The following is an 18908-nucleotide window of genomic DNA, read 5'->3' as shown; positions in this document are numbered from 1 at the left end:
TAGCATGACATAGCATTTTGTTCAACCTTTGTTTGGTTTGGTTGGCATCCAAAGTTTTCTTAAGAAATTGCTCAAGACCTTGCTCAATGCCTGGCCAAACCACTTCAAACAAGGAAACAAGTTTGTCAAAGTAGGAAGAAAAAACCAATAAGGTGCTTATCTAAAGTATACATAATTCTAAATATTACCAGGTTAATGGTAAGGATCATAGATATGTATGAGAAATTATATAGAGCTATGTATGTACATGATCATATCTGTGTATATGGTTAAACCATAGAAAAAAACATTTAAAAAAAACACATCAGAAGTGGTAACTGCTTCATGAAGTATGTGTTTCAGTAGTAGAGGAAGTTTTCTGGTCCTTCATAGTAAAAACCACACAATGAAAATTAGTGACAGTGTGTTTCGTCCACTAAAGGCAGTTCATATTCCATTTAATAATGGCACGCGCCCACGTATTAACAAAGACCTGTCTCCACCACAACATCCCAGATCAAGCTTGCTGCACTTGACAAACGGACTAAGCGCAGAGCTACAGTGGGACGAGGAGAGTTGGACTCTGTGTTAACGTTATTGATGCCTGGTGCTCTGACGCAGTTTAAGTGGATGGATAGTGTTTACCTGATGTTGAACTTTTAAAATGAATCTGAAAACCATATTATTATCACCATCTGATTGCTGCTGTTTACATTCACCTTGACCCTGTATGTTCAATGTTTGCATAGCATTTTTAGCAAATTTGTTATGCAACCCTGTGTTGTATACTAACAGCTCAATCACCTTTAACCTTTGAAGTGCTGTTTAAACTCACTTTCATGGAATCAAGAAAAAGTAATGTAACAACTAGTGTAATTATTACTTTTTACAGGGAGTAAAAAAGTGAGCAAACACATTCATTTACATTTTTTTGTTGCGTAATGTATACGTTACTTTTTTTAAGTAACTACCTCAACACTGATGAAAATACTCCACCAGTCCTGCATTGGATACATAATTTAAGTGAAAGCAAGTATTATCAGTAAAGTTTACTGGATTAATGTTACTGCTATACGCCTGACACCTTGACAACACCTTGACGCCATGAACAACAATGTCAATAACACACAGCAAACACGTGTTACTGACATTGTTGTTCATGGTGTCAGGTTTCTGGCTTTTGTTAAGGTGTGTGTTTGGCTACCATCCAAACTATCAGTGTTGCCAGCTGAAGCTGATGCCAACAAAGAAACAAGTTGATATGTGTATAAACCCACATTTCCCTGAGCATTTCTGCTTACATGTAATCTAAGAATCAAGGGTGACATTTTCCCACCACATTAGGTTCTGTGTAATTGGATAAGACCCAGACATCCTCCTCAATCGAACAACATAAAACCAGCTACAGGGAAGTCCTGTGAAAAACAGTCTGCCAGTGAAACACCAGTGATTGACCAAGAGAAAAAAACTGGCAGCTTTGGAAACCAGGCTGAAGACTTTGATGGGAACAGGTAGACTGAAACTTTTGCATCAGAGACTTTAATGAAGATTTTTTTAAAGAGCATCTTTGGGTTAATCAATTTGTGGGAAAATTATTTAAAAAAAACTGCTAATTTTAACCTTTTTTGGAGCAAGCTGCTTGAATGGAGTGTCTGAGGTTGAGAGGCTTTAATTTCATCTTTTAAAAACTTGTGACACTGTCATAAAAATAATAATTTATGGATTTCAGTTCATTTGACATTATTATCATTAATAATAATGGTAATAAAAAAGATCTCATGTGAAATTATTGATAAAAACCTGTATTACTGTTTTTTGCCTAGTTTTTGTTGTTCTATTTTTACAGTGAATACCAACCTATGAAGAAGCTGTTTATAACATTTGTCTGGTAGACATGGTATTTGGTATGTGCTGCACAGCGTGCTATGTCAGTTGAAGATAAACTTCCATGCGATAGTAAAGAAGGAAACAAATCTGTGAAATTTTTTGTCGACTGCGTCATTATTGGAGATCATCTCATTGCTACAGCTGGTGAACAATGAAACCAGAAAGGAATCTGTCATTTCATCCAATATAACTATCATTACAATCTCTATCAGCATACATTGTCATTTTTTTCCTTCTACTTCTAAAGTGAGTTGTTAATTAAAATGACAATGCACAAAAACCTAACACCTAATTTGTCTTTTTCTCTTCCTCATCGACATCCCATGAAGACGAAAAAAAGAGAAGCTTCAAATACTGAGATGGATCCACATGTCATGAAAAGGAATTTATGTGAGTATTTTGCAGCAATATTGTGTTAGAGACACTGGAGACAGTGATCTTATGATTCATTAAAGCTTCAGACTGCTCCTCTGCGCAATGTGATCTCATGAGATGGTATATAAATAGCACGCAGCATTTAAGACGTGTCATGTCACACATTTAAAGCTTTTCACGTGACATTTAACGGCCTCCACATTTTATGAGTTTTGGACGTGTCGGTGTTGGAATTGAACTGTTTTTTTGTCGTTATGAAAACCATAATAAATGTGTGGTAAACGTCAAATAGTCGCTGGATAAAGCCACCGTGTTGCCAGATATCACCATCTTGGCAGCGTCACTCCAGCGAGAGTGGGGATGAATCCACGTTTTAATCTCAAAAGTATAAAAAACAAACTCTGTGCTCCAGCTGCTGTCTGCTGGTTAATGCTGACATGGTCACTCGTTAATCCAAAACACAAGTGTCCCTCTGATACGGTCCATTAGTCGAATTAACCAAAAGGCACAAACACCACAAACACAGCCGAGAGGTCAAGTTCATCGACTTGTATAAACTAAGGTGAGGTCGAGCAGACAGCTCGCGGTCAGCTGTAACTCAAAGCGGCCACATAACCCTATAACTTAATGTAATTTAGAGCTATGGAAATGCAAACCATTTTTCTACCGAGCTGTAAAACACTGTCTTCTGTGTGAGAGTCCTGTGTTCATTTGACACCTCCATCCACCCTAACCTCCTCCTCTTATGTCACCAGGGATTTTTTTCTCCATTTGAGCCAAAAATGTCATTTTGTAATATTTACTTTGGTAGTAATTACAGGAAAGGAAGAGCGAGTACAATTGGTACAATTCCAATTAATTATTTTCAATTGATTTCTAGCTAAAGAGCAAAATGTGACATTTGTCTTCAAATGACTACAATAAGATGGATTCAAAGTTGGCATAAATAGTGAATGAATCATGATTAAAATCTTTTCTTGGGCCTGAGGGAGCTCATTTTTAAGGAGCTTTGGTAAATTATGAAACTTTAAAATGAAGGTTTTTTTTAAATGTAATCCCTACTGGTCCGAACAATGGAATAGTCGCAGTTGACAAAACAAAATCAAATCGAAAAAATGTAAAATATAAATCTAAAAGCAAACAGCTTTCAAACAGTATCACTGAATGATTTCTACCTGAATCTCAGCTCAAATACACTCAATGAAGCACCGCTGAAGGTTACACATCTTTTGATAGTTTCCAGTTGGAGTGTGTATTTTTTTTCTGTGTGTGTGTTTCTAGTTGCTGTCAGTGTGCTGGTGCTCACACTGTACCATAGTCATGCTGATGAGTTCAACCTGAAAGACACTCTGGCTGAATGTCTGACTGACAAAGACTACAATGAGCTGCTGCGCACGGTGAAGGACGGCCTCCCACACAAGAAAACATCTTATCACGTTGCTATTGTCGGAGCTGGCATGGCGGGTATGACGGCCGCCAAGTTACTGAAAGAGGCAGGACACAAGGTACATGTAACAGGCTGATGTGAACAAGCTAACTGCTGCTAATCAAAGTTACACAAAGTTGCCAAACAAATTACTTCCCGTAGTTTGACCATTTCTTCTCACATACATTTTTGTTTATCAAGTACATCTATACACAGCAGCAATACACACACACACATACCGGCTAAGCATCCTATAGCAAAATGTGCTTCGTATGATAACAAAGTTAATGCTAGCTGAGCTGCAGTATACACACAAAAAGCAACATGGAAAAACAGTAACTGGCATCAGACATACTAGCTGTTATTTAGTTGGCTTCAAATGAGGCTTAACGTTAACACGATTTATTTTGACTGTCCTTCAATTTTACAACATTATTGTAATATTCTAACATCGCCTCGGACTGGGAGTCACCACATTTGCTGCCTGATTCAACAGGCTGACCAAACAGTAAAACATTAAAACCCACAGCCTCCAAGTTTAAACACAGGTCACAGACAGCTATTATCGATCCATTCTTGAGCTTGGACAGTTACCGGCCCTTCTTGATAATGCAGTCCATAGTAAAATTCACACATCCTTGAGTGTGTACAGTTAAAATAATTATTGCAAGATGCATATTCAACTCCCCATAACCCCTGTTGTAACTTTAGTAATAGTATATTAGTAATAGTTAGTAAGTGCAATTGGTAATAATCATAAGCAGTATGAAAGCAAGAGCAGTAATATATTGTAGAAGTAGTAGACAGGTTGACTTCCTCTGAATTATTCCATGACTGGCCTCAGTTGCATCCATCTGTATCAATCTAACCAGGTAACCATATTAGAGGCTAGTGGTCGTGTTGGAGGACGGGTGGAGACCTACAGGAATGAAGAAGAGGGCTGGTATGCAGAACTTGGAGCCATGAGGATCCCAAGTTTTCACCGGTGAGTTTATGCAATTTGTTTGGCATTTACATATAGACATGTGCATGCCACCTCTCAGACTACCAGCTTAAGTAAGTAAGTAAGTTAAACTTTATTTATATAACGATTTTCTAAACAGAAGTTACAAAGTGCTTTACATCAACATTTGATGACCTGAGACGCCAGTCAGTGATGTATTGGGTCAGAAGTTCAGAGATATAAGCAGGGGCAAGGCTGTTTAGTGCCTTGTAAGCAATTAAAAGAGTCTTGAAATGAATTCTAAATTTAACTGGCAACTGGTGCAGAGAGGCTAAGATCAGTGTGATATGGGATTGTTGTCAGCGCGTTCGTTGATTTGCATAGAAGAATTCTATAGCCGAATTGTTCCTTAGTACAAGTATTTATTTAGCATCAGGACACCAAAATGTTACATGTACATGGACCCCTTTTGTTCAGCCAATCGCAGTCTGCAAGCAGTTAGCTGCAATCAACTTCCCAAAAGAGAGTGCCTTACTTAGAATTTACACAAAGTTATATAGTATGTATTCCTATCTAATTGGTCCAAAAACTGTTGGGGAGCGGCCCTGGTTTAAACTTGGCTCTCCCTTGTTGGTGCACAGGCTGGTCCCAGCCTCTTGGCACTTAGCTGCTCCAACCGTCTTCAGCCAGCATCCTAAAGGGGAGGAAAACCTAACCCCTAGACTCCTCCTTCAATATTCAATTGTACCAACTCAGTGATCTGAGCCCTCTATCTTACAGTATGCCTCACATGACGAACTGCATACTGAACTTTAGGGGGTTTAACTTTTGACCCTGATGATGTCTTGTCCCTCTGTTTTCAACCAGCTGATAATCAAAGTAGCCCTCTGTCCTACGGATCCTGTTTCAATCAACTGATAATCAGAGGTGGCCTTCTGCTCTATGGATCTATAGAAACTACAATGATGAGTTTATAAAACAACTGACAGGTCACAGTATACAGATTACAAATACAAAGACATTTTATTCTAACATTGTCTACCAGTTTAGTTAACAGCCTTGCTGCTGCATTTTGTACAAGCTGAAGTCGAGCTAGGGCAGTTTGATTAAGGCAAGTAAAAAGTGAATTACAGAAATTGAGACGAGGGAAGATGAATGTGTGAATAATGCGTTCTAAGTCTAAAGTAGATATTATTGATCTGATTTTAGAAATGTTTCTTAATTGAAAGAAACTGGAATTTAGGAATTTAGGAATTATTGGGACCGATGATAAGAATCTCAGTTTTGTCAGAGTTAAGTTGAAGGAAATTTGAGACATCAAATTCTTTAGCAATTATTATTAACATTTTTTAACTAATGACTATAGATGAAGTAAAGAAACAATATTTTGATTTTTGGGACAGTTAGCATGGTTTTTTGGTGCGGTGGTGGAAAAAAGTACATCTGGATCTCTCAAATGGAAGATGAAAAAACTGATAGAACCGAAAAACTCTGAAGTAAACAGTTACGGTATTGTAAAAGTCATATAATTGGAACAGTAGAATTGACTCTGAAATGGTCTATTGTCAACAGCATCGTCCTTCATTATATTAACGAGCTGAATATCAAGCGGAATAATTTCATCATGGATGACAATCACACCTTCTACTTGGTGAATGGGGTACGGGCGACGACAAAAACTGTAAAAGAAGACCCTGACATCCTGCAGTACAATGTGACAAGACATGAGAAAGGGATGTCAGCTGACAAGCTGCTTCAGCAAGCTATACAGAAGGTACATGCAAAACATAAAATAGAGACTTCTTTGTGTCGATTGGTAATCATGAATGTGAGTGAACGAGAATCACATGTGGTGTGGTGTTCCTCAAAGGTCTGTTCTCGGGCCTCTTCTATTCAAAATCAGTTTATGGAATAATCTTTGTGACTTTTTAGTGACTTTGTAACTTTTCCTTTTTCTTTTCCGCAGGTGAAAGATTACGTGAAGGTTCACGGTTGCAAGGCTGCGCTGGAAAAATTTGATAAATATTCTGTGAAGGTAAAACACAACTTGATCTAATGAAATGAGAAAACTGTAAATTAGTATTGCTAATATTTTAGTGCACTGCAAAGAGCATTAATTGGATGTGCCATTTTCAACACGTCCATCTGAAACATTCAACTAATGATTAACTTGAATGACAGAAAAAAATGGTTCAGCTTAAGGTTGTCTTTGAAGAAAAGGTTTTCATGCAAGTATTTTAAAGTTTCTCTATGTTAATAAGTCTCAACTAATGGACTCCATGTTCAGTCGTCAACAATCAACAAGTAGGACTAGTTAAAGAGCGAGGTAGTAGCTGAAACCTTCACTCACTCCATGATTGAAAACCTACAGGAAAAGCATTCTTCGAAAAATTTTGTTTCAACAAAGTTTTAAGCCTTCTTTCTGAGCCACCCTGCCAGCATGACTTTTTCTCTTTAACAGGAGTATCTGATAGAAGAAGGAGGTCTAAGTTCAGAAGCGCTCAGAATGATTGGGGAGCTGCTTAATGAACAGAGCCTCATGTACACAGCGCTGAGTGAGATGATCTATCACCAGACTCACATCAGTGATGACGTTCAGTAAGGCCCTACACTCCACACTAGTCAAAATGGGAATAACTTTATTTTTATCGCAGAGTTGAAAATGAACAAAATGTCACAAAATACAAACAGCTGTAAGCTGCCAACAAGAAGCTTCCAGGACATCTAAATAGTAACAGTTCTATGTTATTGTAAATTAAGACATTGCAATCACTGCTGTAAAGCACATGCACAAGTACTTAGGCCTAACAGCTGTGATTACTCTACACCAGGACTTTTGGAGCAAGATGTCAAGCTGAAGAAATAAATCTTCTTTCCTTTTTCTTATTAAGGTACAATGAAGTGACTGGTGGGTCAGACCTTCTCCCTGAGGCTTTCCAGAAAGCCCTCAAACACCTTGATGTCTCTATTCTTCTCAACTCTAAGGTCAAGCACATCAGCCAGTCAGATAAGGGTGTAACTGTATCATATCAGACAGACCAACGGTCCTCTTTGACAGACCTTCATGCCGATGTCGTGCTGGTAACAACCACAGCTAAAGCAGCCCTCTTCATTGACTTTGATCCACCTCTCTCCATCAAAAAGATGGAGGCCCTGAGGGGAGTCCACTACGACAGCTCTACTAAAATCATCCTCACCTTTAGTAAGAAGTTCTGGAAGAAGGATGGCATCCGAGGAGGAAAGAGCATCACTGATGGGCCCTCTCGTTTCATCTACTACCCCAGCCACAGTTTCCCAAAAAATGATCAAATTGGTGTCCTCCTGGCTTCCTACACCTGGTCTGATGACTCCCTCCTCTTCGCAGGTGCAAGCGATGAAGACTTGAAAGAGCTGGCTCTGAGAGATTTGGTGAAGATCCATGGCGAGGGTGTCAGGGAACTATGCACAGGGGTGGTGGTAAAGAGGTGGAGCGTAGATCCATACAGCTTGGGTGCCTTCGCTCTTTTCACACCCTATCAACATTTAGAGTACTCCAAGGAGCTCTTCAGAAGTGAAGGCAGGGTGCACTTTGCTGGTGAACACACGGCCTTCCCTCACGCTTGGATCGAGACATCTATGAAATCTGCGATCAGGGCTGCTACGAATATAAACAATGCTGTGCTCGAGAATTCAGAGTCGGGTGGAGCTGAACTCCATGAAGAGTTATGAGGTCTAAATCGACAGTTTTGCTAGGTGATTGCATTGCTAATGTTTAAAGCGAGGCTCATTGGGATGGTCTTCCCATAATGTAGCTCTAATCTAAATCAAACTGGTGGATTTTTGGCGGGGAAAGATGCTTTGATGTTAAAAGGCAAAAGTATAATCAGATGTCACTCACTTGCAGGGGTTTTTAGGGATTACTATCGGTGTTATCATCACAGCTAATAATCAAAAGCAGGCGTAACGTTCCTCCAAGCTTGATGTTTTTGTCATGGTCATTTTCCTCTGTATGACAGAGGGTTAATCAATCAAAGCTGAAGGCATTGTAAACCCATCATGGCCACACTGGGAGTGCTGTTGTTTAAATTTGGGGGGAACATTCTTACTCATGGCCTGTATACCTTACCACATCTGGAGGAAAGTAAAAAGTGTGGTGTGTGGTGTCTATAGTTTGGTTAATTCTGTCCAGCAGTCTGGTGATACCTCTGCTCTTTCTCCAGAGAGCAGGAAAACTACTGTGTTGTAAGAAAAAACAATGAATCAGGACAGGGATCAGATTAAAGTTTACATTATCTAAGAAAAGAACACAATTAATGAGAGAGCAAACCCTGGATTGTGTTGGGTGACATGATTACATGGAGTCAATAAAGCTACTTCAAAATAGTGTAGGAAATGGACATTTCAGTCAAAAATAAAGGGCTGTGATTTTATAGAGCTCTTGTTACACCTCAGTCAACTAAGGCTGCAAAATTCCCTGCTGCACCTGAATTTGTGATAAGGCAGAAACATGAACACGATAGAGTGTGTCAGGAATGAGTCCTTAACCCTAAAATAAGCTAACCTTTTTGCACATCCGGTTTTCTCATCTCAAAGTCAGTGGGATTGCTGAATGAGTTTCCTGTTAAACGCCTGAAATAAAGTCTGTGATTAACACTAGCTCAAGACATTTTCCAATTTGTTCTACGATATGAAGGACATCAGTAAAAACTCCATGTTTGAATTAAAAAGCAATTACATGTCTTCAAAAAGGCGTTTGCTAACAAGTGACTAAATGAGGATACAGGGGTTTTCAGGGACATTCATCTCAGTCTCATCTCATAGTCTGTCTTAACAGGAGGACTTTATTTTATAAAATATATAATTTATAGATCGATCAATTTATCTTGAAGAGTGTATGGTATAGTGTAGTAGGAAGCTTAGAGTTCGAGCTTGGAGTTTGCTTTCTGCAATAATTTAATTTTGTTTAAGGTAAGTTGGGCTTTGTGTAGAAAATGCAACTGCAATGTGATACAGATGATTCATTAATGATTGATTATTTGAAGACTTTTTTCATTTATAAATGTCCAACATCCTGTATCTATGCTTTTAAGGTGTGTTTAAGCAGAATGTTTTATCAAAAGTACAATAATTAGACCTCTGAAAATGTGCTTACAGTAAAAGATTTGACAAACTAATCTCATCATGGTCCATGTTTTCAGTGTTTTAATATTTGGTTGATATTCAATGTTATTAGTTTTTTTTCTAGTTTGTAGTTTTTTCTAGTTCCTACGTATGACACGTACATTTTATTATGGTGCGGGCTGTCATTTATTCCCTGATGACATAATATGTACTCTCAAATTTGTGATGTGCCCTATGATAATAATAATGTCTAATTAATGCCCTCATACACACACACACACACACAACTTTGACATAAATTGTCAAATCATCTACCAAATAAGTGTCATTTCACATAAATCATAATTTTTTTTTTTCATACCAGACATTGGCAACCATTATATTTTAATACTGTTATGGAAAAACAAATCACAACTAAAGTCAAGTCCCTTCTTCTCTTAAATGATCAGATACATTTTTGCAATTTAAATTTCATTTCACAACCAGCTGTTTCACACAATGTAATTTAGAAGTTCCAGTAATTACCTGATTAAAGCTATCATAACTAGAGATGACATTGATTCATATAACAAATAGTACTGTGTCTATTTTGTGTGTTGACCTTCAGACGATATGAGTAAAGTTAATTCAACAAAAAGTGGACATAAACAACTGGAAATTGGGAAAATGGACTGAAGTTGGTCGAGTATATGAAGTTTTAGTGAAAACAACACCATAGTGGTCTCGTTTGTCCCCGACTTGAGTTAATAACCAGTTAAAAATTGTAATGATAAGTGGTCAGTTTCATAAACATGGACACAGTGTTGGATAAAATCCACAGAAAATCAAGCATTTAAAAATGTTAACTGAAAACTCTTGTGTTTTTAATCATTCTCTGCACAACCACACTCACTGACTGTTGTTCACATGTACATATGATCCTGATATACATTAATGCATTTGTGTGAGTGTCAGACAGCAGCAGGATTGCTGTTTTCTTTGCATGTTGTCAAAGATGATTGATCTTTTGTAGGTGGTGGCAGGCAAATTTTCTTTAACATTATTCTTCCACAGCGAGGTCGGAACATCACAGGTGATCTACTCTCATACTCAGAGACATTTCAGCAACAGAATCTGAAATTGTAAAGTGGTTTGTGGATTTTGTGGATTGATGGTACACAGAAACTGATAAATTTACAGTTAATGTATATTTCTTTTAAATTAAGCTCCACTCATCAATCATTTGAGTCACTTCTGGTGTTAAGGTGTGCCAACACCTGTACCTATCATTTATTTTTTTCTGCCCGTCTCGTCTGACAGGATTCAAATGACCTGAAGACTGATGTTTATTCAAATGAAATAATGTCATGCAGAATGGAAACAGCTTGAACATTTTATCTTCTCTGGGCTATTTGCAGGCTGTTTTTAGCAACAACACTGTCAGAGAATACATTTTATTATTAAAATGTTAGCGAACTTACTACTTATATGAAATATCAAGCACACGTCATTGATTAACTAATCAATTGATTATAACTGATAGTTGGAAATTGTAATTACATTGACCTACATCTCTGTCATAAAGGAAAACACAGATACAAAAACTTAAATCAAGATATTTATTGAACTATTGAGTCAGGGTTGAATAAGGACCACTAAACATACAGTATATACATATAAGAAAGGATGACTGAATGAATGCATTCATTAATGGTTTGATTAGTTAACAAGCTATTGCCGAAAGAATGAATGAATTAAATGATAAATTTTCTTCAAAAAAAAACACAGTTAAGACCAATAAACATACATAATTTTAGAATTAACTCTTTATCAGCTCTCAGACAGAACACATGAGAGATGGTGAGCTCACTGTTCAGCAGTGATGGATGTGCTGATGATGAGGCAAACTTCCCCGAAAGTGATGTCCATGGCGAAGCAGCTTCAAAGATCGTCGGGTTATAGTTAAAAACAGCCAATGCCCAAAAAGTTCCTGAAGGCTGCACGGCCAACGAGAGAGGCGTCATAAGACATGAAGCCCAAGAGAGGATGAAGAGCCAAAACTGCAAACTCACTCATTCCATCGTCAAAAGACATATCATGAGATCCAGTGGAAATACAGAGAACTCGTGATATAAACGAATCAAATAACACAGAACAACAATTCATCTTATCATCTGTAGCTAAGAATCATCAGTGGAGTATCTAAAACAATACATGATAACATCACTCAAATCATAACTAAATTATTATACTGGTTAATATCAAATACACTCATGTGGTTCTGGCATTTCCTTATATCATTATGTTGGAAGTTATTACCAACATGTATTAGACAGGTTTTGAAGTAGAGTTTGAGATTACATGTTTAAACACACAAGGTATATATATACAAAGATTTAGATATGCACATTTTAGTAGACATTTCTGACACATTCAGACAGTAATGGTGACTAAACTGTTGCAACGTATCCAGAACGCTGCAGCGTGCCTCGACTGTTGTCTACCCAAATTCTCCCATGTGACCTCCACTGGCTTCCTGTTGCGGCCCACATCCGATTCAAGGCGATGCTGCTGGCCTTCAAGGCCGTCAACGGAACCGCACCCATCTACCGCCGAACACTGGTCAGACCACACACCCTTAGCACTTAAACCATAGCACTTATGTATTTAAGGTATCCTTAATAAATAGCAGCTACCACGCTCAGATGACGGCTTGAAAATTGTTTCTATTTTTTTCTTTTCTACTTATCGATGGTGATATGCTGCGTTTTTTTTCTTGTGAAAAATGCACTTATTGCACGTCGCTTTGGACAAAAGCATCTGCTAAATGCCCTAAATGTAAATGTAAATGTAAAAGGAGAGAAACAGAGAGATCCAACTTAGAGAGGAATGCAGTGAATTTACGACTGAGATGGAGGATGGATTGTTTCCTTGTCTTTCTTGACATCCTCCATCCTGGAGGTCAGAGGTCACTGACACAGAGAGCCTTGAGATCAAATCATCATCTGGCCCTGTCTAGTTTTGTTGCTTGCTTTTTGGATTTTATTTTTTAGGGTTTTTGGATTTTGGACTGTGGACTGTGGATCACATCTTAAAGGTGATTGTAGGTGCTGTATCGTAGGCACCTAGTCTTAGAAACCCACATGAAGGCCGGTTGGGTCAACGACCCAGAAGTGGCCCTAACGACTGAAACTCAGAGCTCACTTGTGTCCTTAACAACTCTGTAAGGACACTCCCACACAGAGTTTAAAAGCCTGCAGCTCTCCTCCAGTTAGTTAGAACTGAAGAAGCCTCTTGGATGAGAGGTGAAACGTTTTCAAGACACTGAAACACATCCAGTTGCCTACAATACAGCATCACCTAGATTTATCAACATCTTAAAGGTGCTATATTTTTGTATTTATCTTTTTTTCAAACTTTTGTCTCACTTAAAAACTAAAAACCTACTGTATATAACAAGACTTTCAAGCAGCATTTCCGAGAAGGGGGATATCACTCTCAAATACTCTTTCACTTAAATCTTTTGCATTGCAGACACATTTTATGTAATTCACAGGATGCACACAAACATTTTCACGTGCATAGCCTTGGTACCTTTAAAGAAGGCAATGTAGGTAAATATGGTTGTGGCAGTTACCATTAACCAAGTCCAAATTCAAATGTTAACTGAGTTATGTTAGAATTCGCAAAAGAAAATGCAAATTAATGCACCTGTCCAAGCGCTACATTATACAAATTTTAGGAATTGGGCACAATGAGATAACCTTTATGCCGATGATGTGCCCTTAAACCATTGCAATGAGCGTATCTCAAACAGTGAAAACAATGTTTATATCATGTATTATTTTGAGAAACAGATAGCATATTTATTCAGCTATGAGTAACATTTAAGTCACATGCATTGACTATATCTGTTTCCTGTTTTTCCTCGACTCCACTTTTTTCTTCCTTTGTAATAAAAACGACAATCTACTTTATATCTCAAATAATCTGATCCAATCCTCATCCTGACTCAATCTTGTGTTTACAGCCTGGTAGTTTTCCTGCTCTGTGTAGAAACAGCAGAGGTAACACAAGACTGCTGGGCAGGCTGAACAAAATTTGAGCTGCCCCCATCATACACCAAACACCGGAGCTCACTCCTTGTGAGAGTAACACAACATCGCAAACGAGAGTCCCTCCGAACCTCAACCACAGCACTCCCATTATGAATATGATTATGCGGAAAGCTCTTCGCTTTGATTGGTCAACTCGTGCCCCATTCCTGCCCGCCTCCCCTGGCCGTGGGCGAATCAGAACGCAGACCATCGAAAGACTACAAAAAGTTACAGCAATTAAAAAAATGGCCATCATGTAGACAACTGCTGTAAGGAAAAATACAGGATTGTTTTTGGACAGTAAATAACACATAACCCCTGCAAAGCACTGCAGCCAAACGAGACCAGTGCTGATATTTCTGATGCAGACACCGGCCACTTGTTTCAGTCGCCGGTAGGTGATCGGGTAAACAACAGCCACGTAGCGATCCACACAAGTCAATATGGGAAAGCACATCTGTCCATTCCAGGGGAAAGATACTGTGATGGTTGCCATCTCCAGCAACCAATAGACATGGAGGTATTTGCTGCAAATGTTCATGATATACCCAAATACTCCCATCAGCTCCATGACAGCCATGTTGTAGGTGAAAAAGTCAGAGAAACTCGTGACCGCTGGTGAGGAAACAGTACGCTGTTGTTTCCATCGCTGGAATCCCAGATTGAGGACAAGGACAGAGAGAGGGAGGAGGAAGATGACGTTTGTGAAGGAGAAGGTAGTGTACATGTCTACACCAAAGAGGGAGTCAGGGCATTGAGGGACATAGAGGGAGAAGTTGGAGTAGAACTGAGAGGGAAGGGAGTCATTAGTGGAGGATGAGTAGTTGACTGACATTTTCACACAGCAGACGCCTGTAGAGGAAAGAAACATAAAAATTCCTGTAATCAGTTGTTTGAGTCCACAGCCATGCTGACGTGCTCACAATGTCAATGCCAACAAGGTGATGTTAAGCATATATAATGTTTACTAAGTTCACCACCTTTCCTTTAACATGTTAGCATGCTAAAATTTACTGATTCATACTATGAGATTATTGTTACTTTTTAAGATATGAGGTCATAGATCAAAGTATTGGACAAATTAAAATGTTGGTAGATAAAAAGTAAATAGATTAGTACAATTCATCCTGACGGGAGCTGGACTGTGTTTTATATCTTTGTGTATTGAGCCTGTTTTTCATTTAGTTCATGAAATTAGCAAGTTTCAGCTTTGGTTAAAGTGTGTTTACTTTATCTCTCGTTTGCTGTGATGTAACACGTATTCATGTATCAGCATGTCCTCTTTGTAAGAAAAGTTGATTTTTGAGTCTCATTCCCAACGGGTCAAATACTGATGCGCTGGGATTGCAGGTCGGGTCTTTTTCCATCCCAAGGCATCGATGTTTAAAGAGTTGGGAATGAGAATGAAAGATCAACTGTTCTTACAAAGTGGCCCTTTTCAAAACATTAAAAGATCTTCACATAGTGTTAGCTACTGTTGTCACTTTTACTACACAAACACATAAAACATTAATAAGTCAATCCACGACAAGATGATTACCTCACCAAAGTTGTTAGTTCCTGATCGTCCTTCTCCTGAGTCAAAGGCATTGACTGTTGTGTTTGGCTCATGGTCCAAATATAAGTACACCTGTGTGTGTTTTGTGTGTGTTTTGTGTGTGTTTTTGTGCGTGTTTTGTGTGTGTGTGTGTGCATGCATATGTAAAGTGTGGTTGGAGGCAGCGCTGCATTTTCTTCATTGGATATGGAAAAACAATACTCGTCAGTCATTTACATCATTCACATTATTCTTCCACAGAGAGGTCAGGACACAGGTCAGCTGCAGAACAGCAGCACTGACAATGAACCAGAGCCTAGCTCAAAGGCACTAAGGCAGGTTTAATGGATTATCCTGGCTTCCTAAAAGTAAGTTTAAAAGTCTGATATCATGCTTATTTCATGGGCATATAAAGATGACTCATAATGACTGTGAATACAAACAATTGTTCTATAAAAATGTCATTGTTAGAGGTGTTTGAGCACCACTCTCTGAGTTAAATCAGTCACTGCAGTCATAACTGTACCTGTAGGGAGTTGTGGCCAAAACACACCTGAGTTAAATGGTTCAATCATGACTTTGTGGGCTAATTGTGTGCTACTTTACTTGGTGACTGACATAGTTGCTCTTAATTTTATTTTGAAAGAATCACAAGTGAAAAGCCACAGCATCATTGTCACAACTAAGTGGGACATTAAAGATACCCTGTGGAGTTTTGTTGTAAATACACAAAACTTCTATTAAGGTGTCTCACCAAGATGCATTATATGTTTATTTTAGGCCTAATAAACACATTGAATTAATGTCCTTCCTAATAAAACATCTCAAACTGTGATTTATTTGGAATATTTGTGTAGAGTTGACATCTATGTTGTCTTCCGTGTCTTCGGGGACCCAGTAACATCATTGCCCCATACTGACACTAGTGGTCAAAAACCCCACAGGTTACCTCCAGTCATGGAATGTGACTTTAAACATTTAATCAAGTACTGTACTTAAGTGCAACTTTGATGTACTTGTACTTTACGTGAGTATTTCCAATCTTCTGCTACGTTATACTTCCACTCCACTACATTTTGGAAGCAACTACTCTACCTTTTACTCTACTACATTTATGTACTGAACTTTAGTTACCAGTTCTTTTACAGATTACTTGCTGCATCAGAGCCAAGGTTGTGCATTTTTAAATTAATTGTTTAATGGCAATCAAATTAATAGAAAACTGATTCTTATAATCAGTCAACCCATAGTGTACAGTATATACATACATAAGAAATATATGAATCATGTACTCGTACTTTTGATACTCAAGTTCATTTAATATCAGATACTTTAAGACTTTTACTCGGGTACTATTCATGTGGGTTTAACTTTGATACATTTTACTTGTTACTTTGCACATTAGATGCTGCGTCAGAGCCAATTGGATAAACGAAAAACACTGATTCTGATACATACATAAAAAATATATGTATGTTTTACTTTTGCTTGTACTTTTGATACTTAAGTTAATTTAATATCAGATACTTTAAGACTTTGACTCCACTGCTATTCATATTGGTGATATTCACTTTTACCAAAGTGATATTTAAACACGATGTCTTTACTTTTACTCAAGTTTGACTTTTGTGTACGTTTTACAACACTGATAAAGACGAATCTTCATCTCAGGCTCAGGGAATGAATGCTAAAAGTGCTTTTATTTCTTGAACAGTTTAGCATTATAACATTTTAATACATAATATTGCAAACCTGTGCTTTTGGAAACAGAATGTGATTATGAAAGCCACTAAATCAAACTGATAAAATGAGGTATATGCACAATTTTTTTGAAAACAAAGCATAAACCATTTATACAACTTTAAAAAAAAACGTAGAAAAAGTAATAAAATGTCAGTATCAGTTTAAACTGCAACTTAACATCCATCCTTAGCATCCATTCTAGTTTCAATAAAAAGAACTGGTCTGAAAATCACAAATGTTCCTTAAAAGGCAGATTAACATTTAGTTAAAGATTAACAAAGGGACTTTGGTCCGTTATTTGGCAGTATATTACACCCAGAATTTTTACCAGCATAGTTTAAAAAGTTGTTCGTACCAAAATCACAATCACAGAAAACATGTACATATACAGATTTCAGATTAACGTAAATTCAGGGAACAAGAGCATTGAGTTGAGTAGGGCATCCTGACAATTCAGTCTGAATGAGTTCTTGATGTGGTTTACGTTTTTTTGGGAGGTCACAATTAAAACCCTCACATTTCAAACTGTTACCTTGACAAAAGAATTAACACATTTAATATGAATGGACTTTGGAGCTTTGTCCATTGACAAGAAGGGGGATGGTAATTCTCCAACATTTTAACCTACACACCTAAATTGTCTTTGAATGGTACCTTGAAGAAGGCATTGTATGCAAAATTGTTAGTGGCAATTAACAATTTTCCATCCAAATGTAACACAGATGTTTACTGAATTATCATGACATTGTCAGAAACAAAGTTTACACCCACTAGTTGAAACAAATTTTAGGAATTGGGCACATTAAGATAAAGTCGGTGGTGATAATTCTCCAGTCAGGCGCCCCTAACATCATTGAAATTAGCAGATCACAAACCACAGAAACATTGTTTATTTCATGTGAGAAACAGATCACATGTTGTCTGCCACTATTATTTGTCTCTTTAGTTTTGAGTGACATCTAGGTCACATGCTTTGTGTACATTATGATTTTGACTGTTCGCTACCACGTGTCGCTACACAATCTTTTCCTTCAACCCCCCTGATGTGTTAACTTGTAACAAATAAGCCTACTGCTTTAGTGTAATTCACTACTATCTCAAACAATCTACATTAACTTCTCATACTCTAACCTGACCCGATCCTCATCCTGACTCAGTCTTGTGTTTACAGCCTGGTAGTTTTCCTGCACTGTGTAGAAACAGCAGAGGTAACACAAGACTGCTGGGCATATTGATCCAAATTTGAGCCGCCCACACCACACACAAAACACTGGAGCTCACTCCTGGTGAGATAAACACAACATTGCAAACCAGAGTCCCTCCAAACCTCAACCACAGCACTCCCATTATGAGTATGATCATGTGGAAAGCTCTTCGCTTTGATTGGTCAACTCTTGCCCCATTCCTGCCCGTCTCCCCTGGCCGTGGGCGAATCAGAACACAGAGAATGGAAAGGCTACAGAAAGTTACAGCAATTAAAAAAATGGACATTAACCAGATACTTGGTATAACTTTAGAGCCAGTGTTTTCTAATGTAAAGTACATAAAACCCAGTCCTGCAAAGCACTGCAGCCAAACAAGACCAGTGCTGATATTTCTGATGCAGACACCAGCCACTTGTTTCAGTCGCCGGTAGGTGATCGGGTAAACAACAGCCACGTAGCGATCCACACAGGTCAGGATGGGAAAGCACATCTGTCCACTCCAGGGGAAAGTTACTATGACGGTCCCCATCCCCGGCAACCAATCAAGATGGATGTATTTGCTGCAAATGTTTACGATACACCCAAATACTCCAATCAGCTCCATGACAGCCATGTTGTAGGTGAAAAAGTCAGAGAA

The 18908-nt window shown here is 38.2% G+C and overlaps 1 pseudogene; it reads left to right on the top strand.

Moving 5' to 3' along the window:
* Positions 1–1444: 1444 nt before the first annotated feature.
* On the top strand, positions 1445–8318 carry LOC141004046 (L-amino-acid oxidase-like; annotated as a pseudogene).
* Positions 8319–18908: the final 10590 nt, after the last annotated feature.

The sequence above is a fragment of the Pagrus major genome, chromosome 10, assembly GCF_040436345.1.
Source record: "Pagrus major chromosome 10, Pma_NU_1.0".
In the NCBI taxonomy this organism is placed as follows: Eukaryota; Metazoa; Chordata; class Actinopteri; order Spariformes; family Sparidae; genus Pagrus; species Pagrus major.
This window is presented reverse-complemented; position numbering and strand designations above follow the sequence as displayed.